An 18,787-nucleotide genomic window follows, 5' to 3' on the forward strand; every position below is an offset into this window, starting at 1 on the left:
GGATTTTCTCGACCCAGGGATCAAACCCACATCTTCTGTGTCTCCTGCATTGGCAGGAGGGTTCTTTATCATTGAGCTACCTCCAGGAACTGCAACAACTCATCTGGAAGGCTCTGATGATTGGTTATTTAGTTAGGGGATTGGAGTTATGCAACTTGCCTCTTAACATAATCCAAACTGAAGGTAGACATAATGGTAGAAGTGTTTCTCCTATACTTACACACGTGGTTTAATGGATTTGTTGATCCAAAAGCTAATACTATTCTGTATCTGATGGCTATGGCTCAGGGTGAGCAATAACACACTGATCATACCATTAATTCCAGATTTTAGATGAAAGAAAGAGAGAGAATCCTAAGTGACCGATTCAAAGGGAGAAGATCTGGCATTTGTGTGAGACAAATGAGACAGCTATGCATAGAGAAGATAAGGGTGTAGAATGACTAATCTCACCTGAGGAAGAAACTCTCTCATTGTGAATAAATGTATCAATAGATACAGATGGAAATTTATGGCAGTATCTTTTAAAACAGGAACTTATTGGAAATCACATAAATACCTCTCCATGAAAATAGAGTAAGCTTACATTGTAATCCTTAATGGATGCTATTTCATTTTATGCTTTTACATACATCTAATTTTTTTCCCTTAGGATAAGTTCCTAGAAAGAGAATTTCTGTGTCAAGGATATATTAAGTGATTCAATATACTCTGTAATCTGTATGCAAGAAAGGTTTTAAAACATTTAAATTATTTGTTTGAGTGATTAATGTTTTAAAAATTATACTCCCACCAGCAGAGTATGAAAGTTCCTATTTCTTTACCTCTTGGATATTATCCTTTTATCCTCCACTGTAATAGATAAATATTACATTTTATTGTCCATATAATTTTTATTTATTTATTAATGAGTCAGCTTTTAAAACATGGGCCATTTTTATTTCTTCTTTACTGGCTGCTTCTTCATGTTCTAAGGCCATTTGGGGGGTTACTTTTTTCTCTTTTTCATATTCATTTTAAGAACTATTTATGTATTCACCTCAAATATGTTGCAAATACTTTTACCCGTTTATGTTTTTTTAATTATTATCTTTGTCATTTTATGGGATAATTTTACCTAATTTTTAGGTAATTGCATTTATCAGTCTTTTACTTTTGGCTTCTACTTTTGGTGTCATGCCCAGAAAGACTTTCTCCACTATGATGTCATTTAAAAGAAAAATTTATATTCTCTTACTATCAGTATGGCTTATTCTATTTATATATAATTTTTAAAATCTTGATAAAAGTTATAATGGCAAAAAGTAGAAATCTAGGTTTCCCCAAGCAACCAATACCATTAATTGGGGTACCTTTTGATTATATTCTAAACTTTTCCACATACTTTTGTTTCAGACTAGTCTGTTTTTATGATTGGCATCACCCTTCCAAATATTATAGTTCTAAATCACATTAATATTTGACACATACTCTGTCACCCCATTACCCATTTTTATATGTTTCTTCTGTACTTTTTGGGCTTCTCATATAGCTCAGTGGTAAAGAATTGACTTGCCAACATAAGAGACGAGGGTTCGATCCCTGGGTCGGGAAGATCCCCTGGAGGAGAAAAATGGCTACCCACTCCAGTATTCTTGCCTGGAGAACCGCATGGACAAAGGAGCCTGATGGGCTGCATACCAGGGGGTCTCAAAGAGTCAGACATGACTGAGCACACAGACGCACACACTGTAGTTTTTATTTATCCAATTATAGGAGGAGACTAAAGTGCTCAGAAAACCTCCAACAAAACAGTAAACATTTCTTAGTGTTAAAGAATTGACTTTTATAAGGAGTAACAGGAGTATTAAAGATTTTTTGGATGATTTCAAAGAGGATAAAGATTATCTAGCAGAGAAATCCAATTCTGATTCAACTTCAGATTCTCTAGACTCTGTTGATCCAGTTAATCCTATAACAACTGCCAGTTCAATAGATTTGGAAAGCAATTTGATAGCCTCCATCAAGATGGCTTGTAATACCAGGACCAAAATAACAACTGGCTGGCCAGCCAGCCATTCAATTAAATTAGGTAACATTCATACAAATGATGCATACTTGGCCATAAAGTACTTAAAATGTGTATTTCATTACCAACCAGTGATAATGAGCTATTTCCGTCTAAAAAGCAGCGACCAAGTGGTCTGTAATTGTAAGAATGCTTAAGCTTGCACTTATTGTAAGAATGCTTAGGCTTGCACTTTGAGGAAGTACCATTGATATCCTTACTATTTTTTCAGTGTAAAGCTTATGGTGAAAATAGGAGAAACAGATTTTTAAAGAAATTTCTGAGAACTGGGCTTCACCAGGAGCTTAGAGAACTAAAGACACCTACTCCCTCCTGATCCACAAAGGTGAGTGTATTTATTGCTTTTGAGTCCACATTTGTATAATCATATCAGTAAAAAATTCCCAATATAGATAATAAGGCATAATTTTAAAGTTATGAAATGCTAATCTTATGACAGTCAATATAAAAAGAATCAATAAGATAGATTCTTCCAAAATCCAACTGAGATTAATATATTTAATCTAGCTTTATACAAGAGCTGGAAGCCTCCTTAGGATATTTCTAATTGGATGGTTATTCAGCTTCTATTTCAGAGAAGGCAATGGCACCCCGCTCCAGTACTCTTGCCTGGAAAATTCCATGGACAGAGGAGCCTGGTAGGCTGAAGTCCATGGGGTTGCTAAGAGTCGGACACGGCTGAGCGACTTCACTTTCACTTCTCACTTTCACGCATTGGAGACGGAAATGGCAACCCACTCCAGTGTTCTTGCCTGGAGAATCCCAGGGATGGGGGAGCCTGGTGGGCTGCTGTCTATGGGGTCGCACAGAGTCGGACACGACTGAAGCGACTTAGCAGCAGCAGCAGCTTCTATTTGAGTATTTTCAGAGTCAGTAAGTTCACACTTTTCTAAGGCAGCTCATTCTGCTCCTTATTTATTATTATTATTGTCTTAGATTGTTTCGCTGTGTTGTTGTTATTGTTGCTGTTGTCTTCCCTGTGAGGTTTGCAAGACCTTAACTGCTCCTCACCCAGGGACTGAACTGTACTCTTGGCAGTGAAAGCATGGAGCCTTAATCACTGGACCACCAGCGAATTTCTGTCTGCTCCTTGTTTTTTTTTTTTTAGGTCAAAATATCCCTATGACTTCTGCGGTTCTGTCCTCTGAACCTGACAGTACATGCCTACCCTCTATGTGACAAGTTAGCTCTTTAAATGTTTGAAGAGATCAAGTGACTGCAGGATCCCCAAGCTGCCCTTTCCTATTCCTGCAACCGGTTCTCCCAAGATGCTATTCTCAAAACTTTCTTGGTTCCCTCTCTGGTCTATCAGAACCTGGGGCTCCAAATCAAAAGCAGATTCTGGGTCAGATTTAATCAGTGTAGAGTCTACTGAGAGGAATCATTTGAAAAATCAGATATATTTGTTTCTGTGTTTCCAGTGTCTAGCATAGAGCCCAACAGGTACAAGGTAGGTGTTTACTGAATATTTGAAGACATAAGTGAATGAATGAGACACTTGATCCTTTTTATGACCATTGTAACAATTTTACTGAATAGGTTGTGTTTTCTTTGTTGTTCAGTTGCCAAGTCGTGCCAGACTCTTTGGGACCCCGTGGACTGCAGCATGCCAGGCCTCCCTGTCCCTCACCACTTCCTGGAGTTTGCCCAAGTTCATGTCCATTGCATCAGTGATGCCGTCCAACCATCTCATCCTCTATCATCCCCTTTTCCTCCTGCCCTCAATCTTTCCCAGCATCTGGATCTTTTCCAATGAGCTGGCTCTTCACATCAGGTGGCCAAAGTATTGGAGCTTCATCTTCAGCATCAGTCCTTCCAATAAGTATTCAGGGTTGATTTCCTTTAAGATTGACTCATTCTGTTGTTTTTGAGGTTGTGTTTTCTTACCAGTACAAAATTCTTGTGCACATATTCCCCTGTTCCTTGAAGCGTGTGGGAAAAATCATCCTAGGGCAGGTTAAATAAATTTTAAGCTTAAATTTTGCTAAGGTACTTCGAGTGCTATATCAATTTTATTTTATTTTATTTTTATAGTTCTAGGATGTAGAACAGAGGTTTGGTTTGTGGCAGCTCTCTGGATCTCATGAAGGCACATTACGTGTGGGAAGTTCCTGTGATGTCCCAGCGCACAGACATCAGTCTTTTTGAAGGAGCTGCTGTGAAAGGACGGGCCTCTTTGTTTAATGCCCAGCCATTTGTTCCTCAGCAGCAGGTTGCCTTTGTTAGTGTTTCTGCCTTTGCCAGAGGCATTTTGGTTGAAACTGGCATCTGTTAGTGTACCTTCTCCCAAACTGAAAGCTAATTTAGGCTCTGTAGTGTATGAAGACCTGATAGCTCTCTTCCTCTTCTGATTTTATTTTTGCCCCAAATTGTCGCTGTAATGAAACCATTTTTAAACCTTTTTCCCCCTCAAATTATTTACTTTTCCTTAGTGATTTCCCCCCCTGAAATCTGACCTTGTACATCTGTGCTTGAGTTTTATTAGGAATATTTCTATTAATATTCCATAACTCCTCTAATTCTCCTCTACTCTCCTCCCTACTTTTTACTGCAACTTCTTGGTCTAATTTTTGTATAAACTTTCCTTTGTCCATAACTGAGAAATGAATCTCTGCTTGCACTCTCTCATAGCTACCCACATAACATACTGTGGGTTATACCAGGGTGGGGTGGATCACCTCCCTAGGAAATAAAGAAGAATTAGCTGCAATATAAAGGAACAAGTGATGGGCTCACATTTCCATAGCAAGAAGTTTAGGGGTAATAATCTGGTTGAAAGCACTGGAGGAAGGGTGTGGCTAGAAGATTGTGTTGAAATTGTGTTTGAATATAAAGCAAATTTTCTACAATAAAGATTGTATCTTTGTTGAGGGGAAGAGGTGATAAAGACCACTGTGGCAACTAAAGCAACTTTAGCTAATCCACCACTCTGTGCCTTTGTTCCAGATAGGAAATGCTCTAAGGGAGCACCCTCTTGAGTACTTGGTATCTCCCTTCATTTTATTCCTTCTCCAGGATCTGCTTCCCATTGTTTTGTGACAAGGTTAGGGTGGGCAAAGACAGCCCAACAGTAGAAATGAGAACTAATCTAGTTTTTGCCTTGGCTCTGGATTTGCACAAGTCAAGCCTGCCTTCCCCAATTTCCTCAGCTTATCTTCCTGCCCTCTCGCTCCTTCTGGGGTGCTCCTGGCATGTGGCGGGGTGAGAGGAAAGACACATTAACTCAAGAGTCGATGCCTGTGTTGGGATTCAGACTGTGGCACCTATCAGTAGGAGGACATGGGCCATTTATTTAGGGTCTCTGGGCCTCATCTGGGAAAAGGGATTAAAAAAAAAAACAGCTACTTTTTAATTTTATTGGTGAGTGGGAAGATTGAACCAGATATTGTATGCTAAAGTTTTCTTTGTATTAGAACATTTTAAACAAATACTATTCTTTCTCTTCCTACAAGGAAACAATGAAAATGATATAATGATCTGAAAAACATAAAAAGCTTTCACTTTCTGAAAGTGAAAGCAATGCTCCACTTTCTGACTGTATATGATTCAGTTCCATTCAATACATTCTTTAATTGGATCAGTGCAGTTAATGGAAGGGTAGTTGGTATTCGGAGGGGAGATCTGATTTACTGATGGTGGTTCCTTAGCACAAACTTAGCATAAATGTTGTTTGACCACTCGTACTGTGGTCACTATTCAGTAAAAATCTCATAATAATACAAATAACGATCTGTAAGAAAACTGCTTCTTAGAAAGTAAATCGTGTGATAGAATTTTGTGTGGTATGTATATGTGCATGCATTATGCACATTCAAGGGACATACCCAAATGTGTGTGTGTCTGGGCTTGCATGTATGTATGTTTCTCTACACAGAAGATCTGATGATCTACTACTTCACAGGCATGCGGGTACATAATGATATAATATACCAGTACACAGAGTGATACAATAGGTTATAGTCAGGCGTGTTACTCCTCTAAAAGAGGGGGTGGGGCAGGGCCATAGCAAGATGGCCTTTCCTTTAGTCTGAATGTCTGGCTTTGAATTCTATCTCCACAACTAATGTGCTGTCTGACTTGATAAGTCACCTTCATGATTTACTTTCTTGGACATATAGTAAGAGACTTTTAATCTTTAAAATATCCACTTCATTAGGTTTGGGGACAGATTTCACACAATATATGTGAAAGGTATTTGTGTAAAAATGCTAAACATGCACCAGTTTTATTAGTTAAGGTGGGTGAGTGGGTTCCTTGAGTTTTGAACCAGCATTGCTTTCCTAAAGGCAGAGGCTATGGGATCACTCTCAGGGAATCAGAATTTGATGCCCTGGGGGTACTTGGTCCGGAAGTTAGAATGAGAACAGCTTCTCTCTATTGAGGATCCCCCTTCCATTTACTTCCAGACACGTAGTAAGAGCAATAGTGATGGCAGGAGGACAAACAGAAATGGAACTTCCTTCCAAAGCCCACAGGGTTACTCATTAGTACATCACACAGAGTGAGATAAGAAAAAAAGTGTGCTAATTTGAACACATCTTAATTGAACCCAATGACACTTTTTTTTCTGAGTCAGCTGAAATCTTTTAGAATTGCACTGACCCCTAAAAGGAGACAGTCACAAACAGTTATATGAAAAGTGAGTCTTCAAAGTAGAGGGAAAAATGTTATGCTAATGTTGTTTTCTTTTTCCTTATGTAAATATAATTAATCTCTTCTACAAAAGAAGCACTTCCAACCTTGTCAGAATGGGACTTTGAGTTTTTGTGCAACAGTAAAGAGCATATTAGTAAACTTGAATTCCAAATGAGGTTGATAATATTAATCATAGAATTTTCTAGAGTATGTGTGGGAAAATGGTGATTTTTACATATGCATTCAGTGATTTGAAAATAAACATCCATTTGGATGAACTTATTTGTTCTCTCAAATATAGGTTTACTAGACTGAGAAAGATTTGCATTTATTAGATTTGGGGAAGATTTGCATTATTTTTGCTATGTACAAAGTTGAGGGTTTTATTTTTGCTCAAAATATGCAAAAGAACACTGAGTTCTCTTCCTGATTTTGTGTGGGTGCATGGAACTTAGAGGCACTGAGGGATGCAAGATTGGTTCACTGATCTGTGACCCAGATCAAGGTCAGAGATATACTGAGGAAACAGCTGGTTGTGAGGTGCTTCCTCCCCCAAGGAGATGCACAGAACTGTTGATGCATTAAGAGAGGATGTCACAGGCCAGAGAGACCTACCTGGGGCCTTCCGGGACGAGATATCAAACACTTTGTCGAAAGCATCTTGAACAATCCTGCCAAATGGTCCCTAGTCAGCTCTTTCTACAGAACTGCATGGATTCAGTGATACGTTCTCTCTACTTAGGGGCATCTTATATTTCAGCTAAAGGAGGGTCAGGTCTAGGAGAGTGGCTAGAAGGCTGGCAGCTTGAGTGAAACCACAGGTAATCATTAGTCAAACCCACTTCACCTTTAACCTGCCTTCACTAATCAAGGTGGTTTTAATTGTTGCTACAAAAGACGCGTATGTCCTTCAAGCAGCACACAGCCTAAACAGGACACTTGCCTGAGTTGTTTTCCTGGAAACTTGGAGTTAGTCAGCTGCGTCTTGTTTGAGCTGAGCTGGTTGATACTGGATGGCACCACTGACCCTTCCACAGGGCATGCGTGTGTGCACAGTGATCTTCTGAATGTGCAGGGGCCTGTCCCTGCACATTCAGGTTCGTGCCGGTGTCGAACCAAGAGTCTGCACCTTTTCTAATCACCTTTTCCCATGCTCGCCACATCTTAGACACCCTGCTTCTTTATTCTCCAACTCACAAACACCCCAAGTTTCTGATGTGTACTGCTATCTCCTCACTTAGCTGCCTTGTGAATAAACCTTCTTTTGCTACAAACCCGGCATCTTAGCATTTTGGCTTCTTGCTGTGTGTTGGGCAAAAGGAACCTGGTTCGGAAACATGAGGGCCTCTGTTGGGAAAATGGGAAGAATGGTGTAACAGGAGAAAGGAAGTTAGGCAATTTTCCCCTGAGCCATCAGTTACCTCTTTCCTCCTTCTGTGCCTTCCTTTCAGGTTTTGCAAGCACTTCCTGAGAGATCATGTTTTAATAGTGAAGCTCCTGGCTCTTTGGGGCTAGAGAACGTAGACAGAATGGGAAAATACATGCTGACTCTCAATAATACAAAGCTATTGGATTTGTACAACCTAATGTTGTCATCACTATTGTACAGTAAATGGATAAATCCATTAATTAGTACTTAATTATAGCATAAAATTATCCTGGGAGAAAGTCATAGTCTCTTAAATGAGGAAACTTTGGGGCGAATGCTCTTTGTGGTGCACTAATCATGGAATCAGAAAATTTATACCAAACTTCCAAGAATGAAAATATTTAGAACATATAAAATGGTGATAGGTAAATGATAGTTTCTTTAGCCTGCAGTATTTTTATAAGGATCAAATTAACTAGTATGTACAGAAAAAGTACCATACACAGTAAATACAGATGTGAAATATAATTATTGTAGATAAATTTGGATGACTATTTTTACCATGCAAGTGTGTGTGCTAAGTTGCCTCAGTCGTATCTGACTCTGTGCAACCCTATGCATTGTAGCCCCCCAGGCTTCTCTGTCCATGGGGATTCTCCAGGCAAGAATACTGGAGTGGGTTGCTACACCCTCCTCCGGGGGTCTTCTGGAACCTGAGTCTCTTATGTCTCCTTCATTGGCAGGCAGATTCTTTACCATTAGCGCCACCTGGGAAGCCCATTAAACAGTCTATGTAAAAATACAAAATATTTCTCTAGATTTCCCTGGGCTTGCTTTTCAATCTGCATGCTGTTTATATATTCAGTTTGATTAAGTCAGGTATGAGACTGATACAAGATAGAGTTAAGTCTAATTTTTCTCTATTCCACACAAACTGTTAATGTTGCGACGCCTTGCTAAGTGTGTAGGGATTCCAGGTGGTTTTCTTGTCATTGAGCAGTCATGGCTCACCAGCATGCTTCCTCTTTTAAGGTGGAATTAGAAACATATACTAATGTCTTTATCTAAACCAGACGGCATGTCTGATAGAATAACTGCAACACTATGGCCAGCAGCCATGGCTGCCTGGCATGTGACCCCATGGTAGAGCATTCAGGGTAGGTGGATGTTAAGAAAGCATAGGTGATAATAACCCAGCCAACTTTGGTTGAATATTTACTGTGTGTAAGGCTTCCTTGGTGGCTCAGATGGTAAAGAAATCTGCCTGCAGTGAGGGAAACCTGGGTTCCATCCCTGGGTTGGGAAGATCCCCTGGAGAAGGGATTCTTCTCCTATATTCTCGCCTGGAGAATTTCATGGACAGAGGAGCCTGGCAGGCTACAGTTCGTGGGGTCACAAAGAGTCGACATGACTGAGTGACTAACACTTTCACTTTTCAAGGCACTATCTTACCCACAGCAGATCTTATTACCACCTACAAGAATCTTAAGAGGTAGTAATTACTACCATTATATATGAGGAATGTGACACATGCCAATATAGAGCAACCTGGTGTAAACGATTTCCCATGGTCAAATTTCAAGGTGGCTGCGGAACTCATTTCTAATTGCAGCCCCACCCCCTTACCCACTCTGTTTCAGCGTTTTGCTTTGCCTTTAGACGCTTGAATGTTTGATCCATTTGTCTAATAACCTGGTTAAGTATCTCTTCTCCATATGTCTGTCTCATCTACCTCCTTAGAGAAAAGAAATCCATTCATTAATAAACTGATTACCCACCATTTCCTGGTGCAAAGAGCCCACTAGAGCATTAACCAAGAGCAAAGTAAAACAAAACTAAACAAAACAAAAATCCAGCCTGGAAATTTTATCCCTGAACCATTGATCAAAGCAGATACATTCTGTGCTTTAATAGGTTTTGTTTTATCCTGAAGGTTCTTCTTCCAAGAAAGGCTTCGTGAAGAAATGCACAGATAAGCAATTTTAAACAAATAGAACAGTAAAACATAAGGTTTCCTTAGGCAGAAGCATATTTTTAGGAAAATCTTTTCTGAATACATGATATTCAGTTTGGATCCTTATGAATTATATTCAACACAATTTACAATTAAGATGCATGAAAGAATTTAACTTAAATAACCCCTGAATATAAAGCAATATAATATAGTGTTTAAAACCATGGACTCTAAAGTCAGGCAACTTGGCTTCAAAGACCAGATTTGTCACTATTTGTGTAGTCTTGGGCAAAAGAATTAACCTGTCAAAGCCCTTGTTTCCTCTCGTGTAAAATGAAAATAATTATTCCTCTACTTCAGAAGCTTGGAGAAATAAAAAACATTTGTAAAATTTTAAGCTCAGTTCCTATATTGTGATAAGCAATCAGAAAATAATAACCATTATTATACAGGTCTGTGATATATAGGCAATATCTAGGGTAACAGTAAGATATGAATATCATAGTTATATAGGCATTAGGTGTTGCTATGAGTTTGGGTTTATTTCTTCAGGTATTATGCATAAATCAAAAAGAACAAAGAGATGAGCATAAATTACTTAGGATAGGAAAGTGAGGAGCTAACAACTCATGAGGAAGATTAATGGGTAACTGGAGAAATAAAAGGAAAATCAAAAGTTTAGGAAAGAGGGGACATGTTAGGGTTTTCCAGAGACATAGAATAAGTGTGCCAGTTGCCCAGTCATGTCCAACTCTTTGCAATCCCATGGACTGTAGTCTCTGTTATGGAGTTCTCCAGGCAAGAACACTGGAGTGGGTTGCCATTCCCTTCCAGGGGATCTTCCCGACCTAAGGATCAAACTTGGGTCTTATGCATTGCAGGCAGATTCTTCACTGTCTGAGTCACCAGGAAAGCCATATACATATATATACATACACGTACATAAATATACACACTCACACAAGCATATGCATAGGAAAATAAGGAGGAAATACTCATGACAATCATAGTTCTCATTTCCATAACTGGTCATGTAGTCTGCTGCTGCTGCTGCCAAGCCGCCTCTGTCGTGTCGGACTCTGTGCGACCCTATAGACGGCAGCCCATCAGGCTCCCCCATCTCTGGGATTCTCCAGGCAAGAACACTGGAGTGGGTTGCCAGTTCCGTCTCCAATGCACGTAGTCTAGCTGGTGTTCATAACATCGACTACCCATTCTATATTCCCTTTGCCTTCAGCAAACACTTCAACTAACATGCTTCTTCACCTGATAGGGTGATTCTAATCTTCAGTCCTGAAGGGTCTGCGTCATTTGCAGTCCTGCCCTTGGGTTGCTGTAGTTTCCATTCACCTTAATTACAGGGCGTGTTAATACTAGGAGATGTCCTAAGAGATCTTTTGTATTGATTCCATGTGCACTCTTCCCTATCTCCATGATGGAGTAACAGTAATTTCTTTGTAGTATTCAGGAATAATCACACCAGCCAATACCATGACTCTTATTTGCCTGTTGGCTTATAAGCATAAGGGACTCAAAATGGCTAGTTGAGTTCAGTTCATTTGCTCAGTTGTGTCCGACTCTTTGCGACTTCATGGACTGCAGCATGCCAGGCTTCCCTGTCCGTCACCAACTCCCAGAGCTTATTCAAACTCATGTCCATTGAGTTGGTGATGCCATTCAACCATCTCATCCTCTGTTGTCCCCTTCTCCTCCTGCCCTCAATCTTTCCCAGGATCAGGATCTTTACAAATGAGTCAGTTCTTTGCAACAGGTGGCCAAAATATTAGAGTTTCAGCTTCAGCATCAGTCCTTCCAATGAATATTCAGGATTGATTTCCTTTAGGATGGACTGGTTGGATCTCCTTGCTGTCCAAGGGACTCTCAAGAGTCTTCTCCAACACCACAGTTCAAAAGCATTGATTCTTCAGCACTCAGCTTTCTTTATAGTTCAACTCTCACATCCATATATGACTACTGGAAAAACCATAGCTTTGACTAGATGGATCTTTGTTGGCAAAGTAATGTCTTTGCTTTTTAATATGCTGTCTAGGTTGGTCATAGCTTTTCTTCCAAGGAGCAAGCATCTTTTTTTTTTTTTATTCTTTTTTTTTTTTTTTTAATTTTTTTTTTATTCTTTGAATCAGCCATGGATTTACATGTATTCCCAATCCCGATCCCCACTCCCACCTCCCTCTCCACCCGATTCCTCTGGGTCTTCCCAGTGCACCAGGCCGGAGCACTTGTCTCATGCATCCCACCTGGGCTGGTGATCTGTTTCACCATAGATAGTATACCTGCTGTTCTTTTGAAATATCCCACCCTCACCTTCTCCCACAGAGTTCAAAAGTCTGTTCTGTATTTCTGTGTCTCTTTTTCTGTTTTGCATATAGGGTTATCGTTATTACCTTTCTAAATTCCATATATATGTGTTAGTATGCTGTAATGTTCTTTATCTTTCTGGCTTACTTCACTCTATATAATGGGCTCCAGCTGGCTGCAGTCACCATCTGCAGTGATTTTGGAGCCCCCCAAAATAATCAGTTTTCACTCCAGTCCCAAAGAAAAGCAATACCAAGGAACGCTCAAACTACTGCATAATTGCACCCATCTCGCATGCTAGCAAAGTAATGGTCAAAATTCTCCAAGCCAGGTTTCAACAATACATGAACTGTGATCTTCCACATTTTCAAGTTGGATTTAGAAAAGGCAGAGGAACAAGAGATCAAATTGCCAACATCCATTGGATCATTGAAAAAGCAAGAGAGTTCCAGAAAAACATCTATATCTGCTTTATTGACTATGCCAAAGCCTTTGACTATGTGGAACACAACAAACTGTGGAAGATTCTTTAAGAGACGGGAATACCAGACCACCTGACCTGCCTCCTGAGAAATCTATATGCAGGTCAAGAAGAAACAGAACTGAACATGGAACAACAGATTGGTTCTATATTGGGAAAGGAGAGCATCAAGGCTGTATATTGTCACCCTGCTTATTTGGCTTATATGCAGAGTACATCATGAGAAACGCTGGGCTGGAAGAAGCACAAGCTGGAATCAATATTGCTGGGAGAAATATCAATAACCTCAGATATGCAGATGACACCACCCTAATGGCTGAAAGTGAAGAAGAACTAAAGAGCCTCTTGATGAAAGCAAAAGAGGAGAGTGAAAAAGTTGGCTTAAAACTCAACATTCAGAATACTAAGATCATGGCATCTGGTCACAGCAGTTCATGGCAAAGAGATGGGGAAACAATGGAGACAGTGACAGACTATTTTTGGGGGTCTCCAAAATGGCCAAGGAGCAGTCTTAACTTTCAGTTCAATGGATCATCATTGTGTCTCCTGGTGGAAGCATTCCTCTCTCTGGAACTAAGCTCTCTAGGCCAGCAGAGCATAAAGTTACAGGAACAGGAAGCAAAAATGTTGCTGGTGGGTCACAGGGGTATTAGTGAATGGTCTTCCCCTATTTCTATTTGATTTCTGGACCTCTGCATCCTGGCCATTGGAGGTATAATACCATATATTTGATGCTGATTCAAAGCATATACAGCCTTCTAGAGAACTTTGCCTCAGCCTTGCAAAGAATTGCTACTTAACTGGCACTGTAATAAGTCCATTTCACCATTCTCTTAAACCAGCTGCTTCAGGGAGGTGAAGATCATAGTAAGATATAATGGTGAACTCCATAGGCCCATTGCACATTTCTTTTGCTGTGAAGTGAGTTTGTTGATCAGAAGCAATGCTTTGTGAAATATAGGAACATGAGATTGATGGCATCAGAAGAAGTCCAGTAGTCTAGTAAGGTGAGAAAAAAAAATGTGTCCATTGATTTAGGTGGTTATGTATGTTAGATGTGCCTGCTCAGTTGCTCAGTCATGATTGACTCTGCAACTTCAGGGACTGCAGCGCACCAGGCTCCTCTCTCCATGGTATTTCCCAGGCAAGAATAGTGGAGTGGGTTGCCATTTCCTCCTCCAGGGGATCTTCCTGACCCAGGGATTGACCCCATGTCTCCTGCATTGAAGGCAAATTCTTTACCAGTTCGCCACCTGGTATGTTAGGACAACTTACAAATGTGGATAGAAACAACTTTCCAAGTGTGAATGGCAAGTGAATCTGCGTCACTTAGGAAGGAAGAATGTGCCAGCTGATGGAAATATTTTTTGTTGTTAACTCTCAGTTGGTTTTGTTTTTCAGGTAGAAAAAAAAATGCATATGCTGAATGGCAAAGGGCCAGCACTGGTAAGCGAGTGGTTTAAAATATAAACAGGAAAGTGAGTCATAATCCTTTGAGGGGAACTGAAGGACTGGGATACAGAGTTCAGGTTCTTTTGCATGTTTGTTTATTGTTCTTCTAGGAGTACAGCATTTACCTCATGCCAGGGCTTGGAGATAGGGCAAGCCAGACATATGTGGTTCTTATTTTCTTAAAGCTTTCACATTGCAACTGTGGACTTTATTCTGCATCCAATAAGAAGTCACTGAAAGATTTTAAGCAGAGAAATTATATGATTTATTGCACACATTACTTCAGCAGCAGTTCATTAATATACAAAGAATAGAGCAGCATGCTAAAATACACTATAGGGAGGCAATCAGAAACTCATAAAAGTGGTTCTGGGTGGAGCTTATTGTCTAGTAGGGCAAGAACCTGGGTTCTTTGTACTAGATCTTTCCTCTGCTTGCGACTTCCTCTCACCCACTATTTGCAAGGCTAAAATCCTTCTTGTGAATCACTTAGTAGCTTAAATTTCACTCTCTCAGAGATGTCTTTCCTTATTCCTCAGTCTAAAATAGCTAGCAAATTGCTCTCTATCTCCCAAATTTTAGCTCTTTATATAGAATTTATCTAGCTTTATATTTTTATAAAGATAATTTTAAAACATCTGTTCTTATTTTACTATCTCTCTCACTCTCTGTTGGAATCTAAGTTCTATGAGAGCAGGGCTATTGTGTGAATTTCACCATTGTGTTCGTGTATCTGGCATTGTGCACACATGCATGCTTAGTCATGTCTGACTCTGTGTGACCCCAGGAACTTGAGCCTGCCAGGCTCCTCTGTCCATGGAATTTTCTAGGCAAGAATACTGGAATGGGTTGCCATTTCTTTCTCCAGGAGATCTTCTCGACCCAGGGGGTGAAGCTGAACCTGCTGTGTCTCCTGCATTGGCAGGCAGATTCTTTTTTTATATATTTATTTTTAATTGAAGGGTGATTGCCTTATAATATTGGTTTGATTTCTGCCATACAGCATGAATTAGCCATGGGTGTACACATGTCCCCTCCCTCTTTAGTCTCCCTCCTACCTCCCACTCTTACCCACCCCTCTAGGTTGTTACAGAGCCCTAGTTTGAATTCCCTGAATCATATGGCAAATTTCCACTGGCTATCTATTTTACACTTGGTAGTGTATATGCTTCCATGATACTTTCTCTATTCATCTCACCCTCTCCTTCCTCCCTCCCACCTTTGTCCATAAGTCTGTTGCCTATGTCTGCATCTTCATTGCTGTTCTACAAATAGGTTCATCAGTACCATCTTTCTAGATTCCATATATATATACATTAATATATGATATTTGTTTTTCTCTTTCTGACTCATCTCACTCTATATAATAGGCTCTAGATTCATCCACCTCATTAGAACTGACTCAAATGCCTTCCTTTTTTTTTTTTTTTTCCAAATGCCTGACTTTTTAAGGCTGACTAGTATTCCATTGTTTATCTGTACCATGGATTCTTTATCCACTCATCTGTTGATGGACACCTAGGTTGCTTCCATGTCCTAGCTATTGTAAATAGTGCTGCAATGAACCTTGGAGTACATGTGTCTCTTGCAGTTCTGGTTTCCTCAGGGTATTTGCCTAAAAGTGGTATATAGTTGGCTCATATGGTGGTTTTATTCTTAGGTAGGCAGATTCTTTACCACTGTGCCACCTGGGAAGCCCCCAACATATCAAGTAGGTGAAAAATGGATATAATGGAAAAATATGCAGAAGAATGATATAATGTAGCTACTGAAACAGAGAAATGCAACAAATGCTATGACAACACAGAATAAGAAAATCTACAAAGACTGCATATTATTTGTGTATCAATAGACAAGGATCTTTGGGGACATTCTATCTTAAAGAAACTAGAACTGTAAACAATAACTTTCCATGCTGCTAGTAAATAATAGAGGTAAAATTTAAACTCAAGGCGAAGTGGATCCAGATTCAACACTGTTGTTACTCCTCCCTACTGCTTTTCCTTCCTTGGATACTGTACTTTTTAACAGCATTCTATAGAGAAAGGGAACATATTTCTTTAATTATTAGCATGGAAGGCAATGTAAAGTGATCAGGCTGTGAAATGAGACAGACTTGTGTTTGAAACCTGACTCAACTGCCTACCAGCTGTGTGACCTGAAGCAACTTATTTAATCTCACTGCGCCTTTCATTTCTTCAGAGCCATTTAAGAATTGATGAAATAGTACATATCAAATATTTAGCACAGACATGGAGCCATAGGAAACTATTCACAAATGCTGGTTATGTTTATTATAATCCAATAGTCTCGTTAACATGGGTACCATTGTTATGACTCACAAAACCAAGAAAGAAAAGTTTCACCTCTGAGGAAAAAAACTAGGATAAATGTATCATTGTTATACAACTTTAACTTGAAGGCAGCAGAATCCGAAAACTGCTTGGCTGAGATCTTGAAGACCTGATTTGCATTATGTCAAAACATATGTCACTTGCAACAAGGATGCCAGTGATTAAGTATGAGTGAGATGCTCAGACTAAGATTACAGGAATGGAAAGGAGAGAAAAAACACCATGAACCAGAGCAGGGGCTCTCCAGGCTGGGTGCATCAGGAGCAGAGGCATGGAAGAGGTGAAATATCAATAGAAGTTTTGTTTAGAGTGTGGTAAGTGGGGCGGTTTGGCTAGAGTGGAGGGACTACGCTGGAGAGGTGACGCTGAAGATTCAGAACTCAGACCAGATCCAGAGCGGAGGATGCAGGGGTGAGAACACTCTGTTGTCAGAAACTGAATATATCTGTAATCACTTTACCTGCTTTGAAGGGTTTTCTCTCACTGAAAGGAGTAGTACTCTGTAATCAAAAATTAAATCTATTTTTTCTTAGTTCTGTTTAAATATATTTTGTAAAGACACCATATAAAACATATTAACCTCCTCATCAAGACTGTTCTGTTACCAAAAGAGTACTGTTGTTTCTCACCCATGACTGCTTTAATGATCTCTTTTTATCATCTAAACCCTATGGATATTTACCCTAGAACCATTGGAAGACTTTCAATTTGTTGTATTTTTACCTAAGCATCTTGCCTTCTAGACATGTGTGTCAGGAGACGCACATAACTATTTTTAGTGCAGTATTGTTTGTAGCCACAAATGTTAGGAAATAACCTGTATGTCCATTAGTTAAGATAAATTGTGGTATAATTAGTATTCAATAATAAAATAAAACTAAACTTAAGTGATTTAAAACACAATATTGTGTTTAATAAAAGCAAAGTGCCAAGTAATATCTAAAGTATGATAGCATTTGGGTAAAATTTAAAATTCACATAAAGCAATAATAATACTATTTAAGGACACACGAATATATTCAACAAAAGCTCCAAAACATAGATTGTTGTCATTTAGCTGCTAAGTCGTGTATGACTCTTTGTGACTTCATTAGGAAGATATAAATTCATGGCAATGGTTGAGTTTGGGGAAGAAATGTGGGAACTGGGATTGGAGAAGAGATCAAAAAAGGTTTTGATGTTAACTTAAAAAGCTTTGTTATTTTATAAAATATATTAAGCAAAAAAATGAGAAAATATAAACTTTTGTTAATTCAGTGAGGGTTTAAATATAGGCTGTTATATTCCTCTCTATAGTTTTCTGCATTTTCTTCACCTTATCAAGAACAAAAGTTAGAGATAAAAATGATCATTAACCACCTTCACTCATTCCATGGTGATCAAAAAGGTACAAACTTCCAGTTATAAGTAAGTTCTGAGTATGTAATATACAGCATGATGGCTGTAGTTCATGATACTGCATTGTATATTTGTAAGTTATTAAGAAAATAGAACTTAAATGTTGTCATCATAAGAAAATTAATTGTAACTATTGTAACTGGTAAATGAAAGTTAACTACTGTGGTAATGCATAACCACAATGTTCAAGATCTATTATGCACCTGCAAGCAAGTTTTGCTAGCTAAGGTAGTCTGGTTTAGAAAATATGCATATTGTGATAATAATTTTGTAATATACACATATATGAAATCATTATGTTGTACACATAAAACTAATACAATGTTATATGCCAATTATATCTCAATAAAAAATATATATGATCATGAGTAAATAGATTAGAATGCTGAATCTCACACTTTCTACCTTTCAAGACTGCTTTTGTTATTATTAATCCCTCATCAATGGAGTTTATACTCTGAAAGATTTTGTTCAACAAGCTACATTTATTTAATATAATTCATTTCCTCACTTTTCTTTTAAAAAGTGTCAATGCCAGTAAGAGCTTATCACCAGTCTGAGATAAATGTTCATAGAGATACCTGACATAGTGACTGTCACTTTACCCAGATTTATATTTGCATTGAATATTATGAAGTTGATAAATATTGAGAAGTTGATGAAGGGGCTGGTAGGGGAGCCTGGCTGACAGCCTAACTCCTCATCTCCAGACAGCACTGCCGCTCTCTGCTCCTCATTAACTAGCAGATGACTCTCG

The sequence above is a fragment of the Cervus canadensis genome, chromosome 7 (genome assembly GCF_019320065.1).
Source record: "Cervus canadensis isolate Bull #8, Minnesota chromosome 7, ASM1932006v1, whole genome shotgun sequence".
In the NCBI taxonomy this organism is placed as follows: Eukaryota; Metazoa; Chordata; class Mammalia; order Artiodactyla; family Cervidae; genus Cervus; species Cervus canadensis.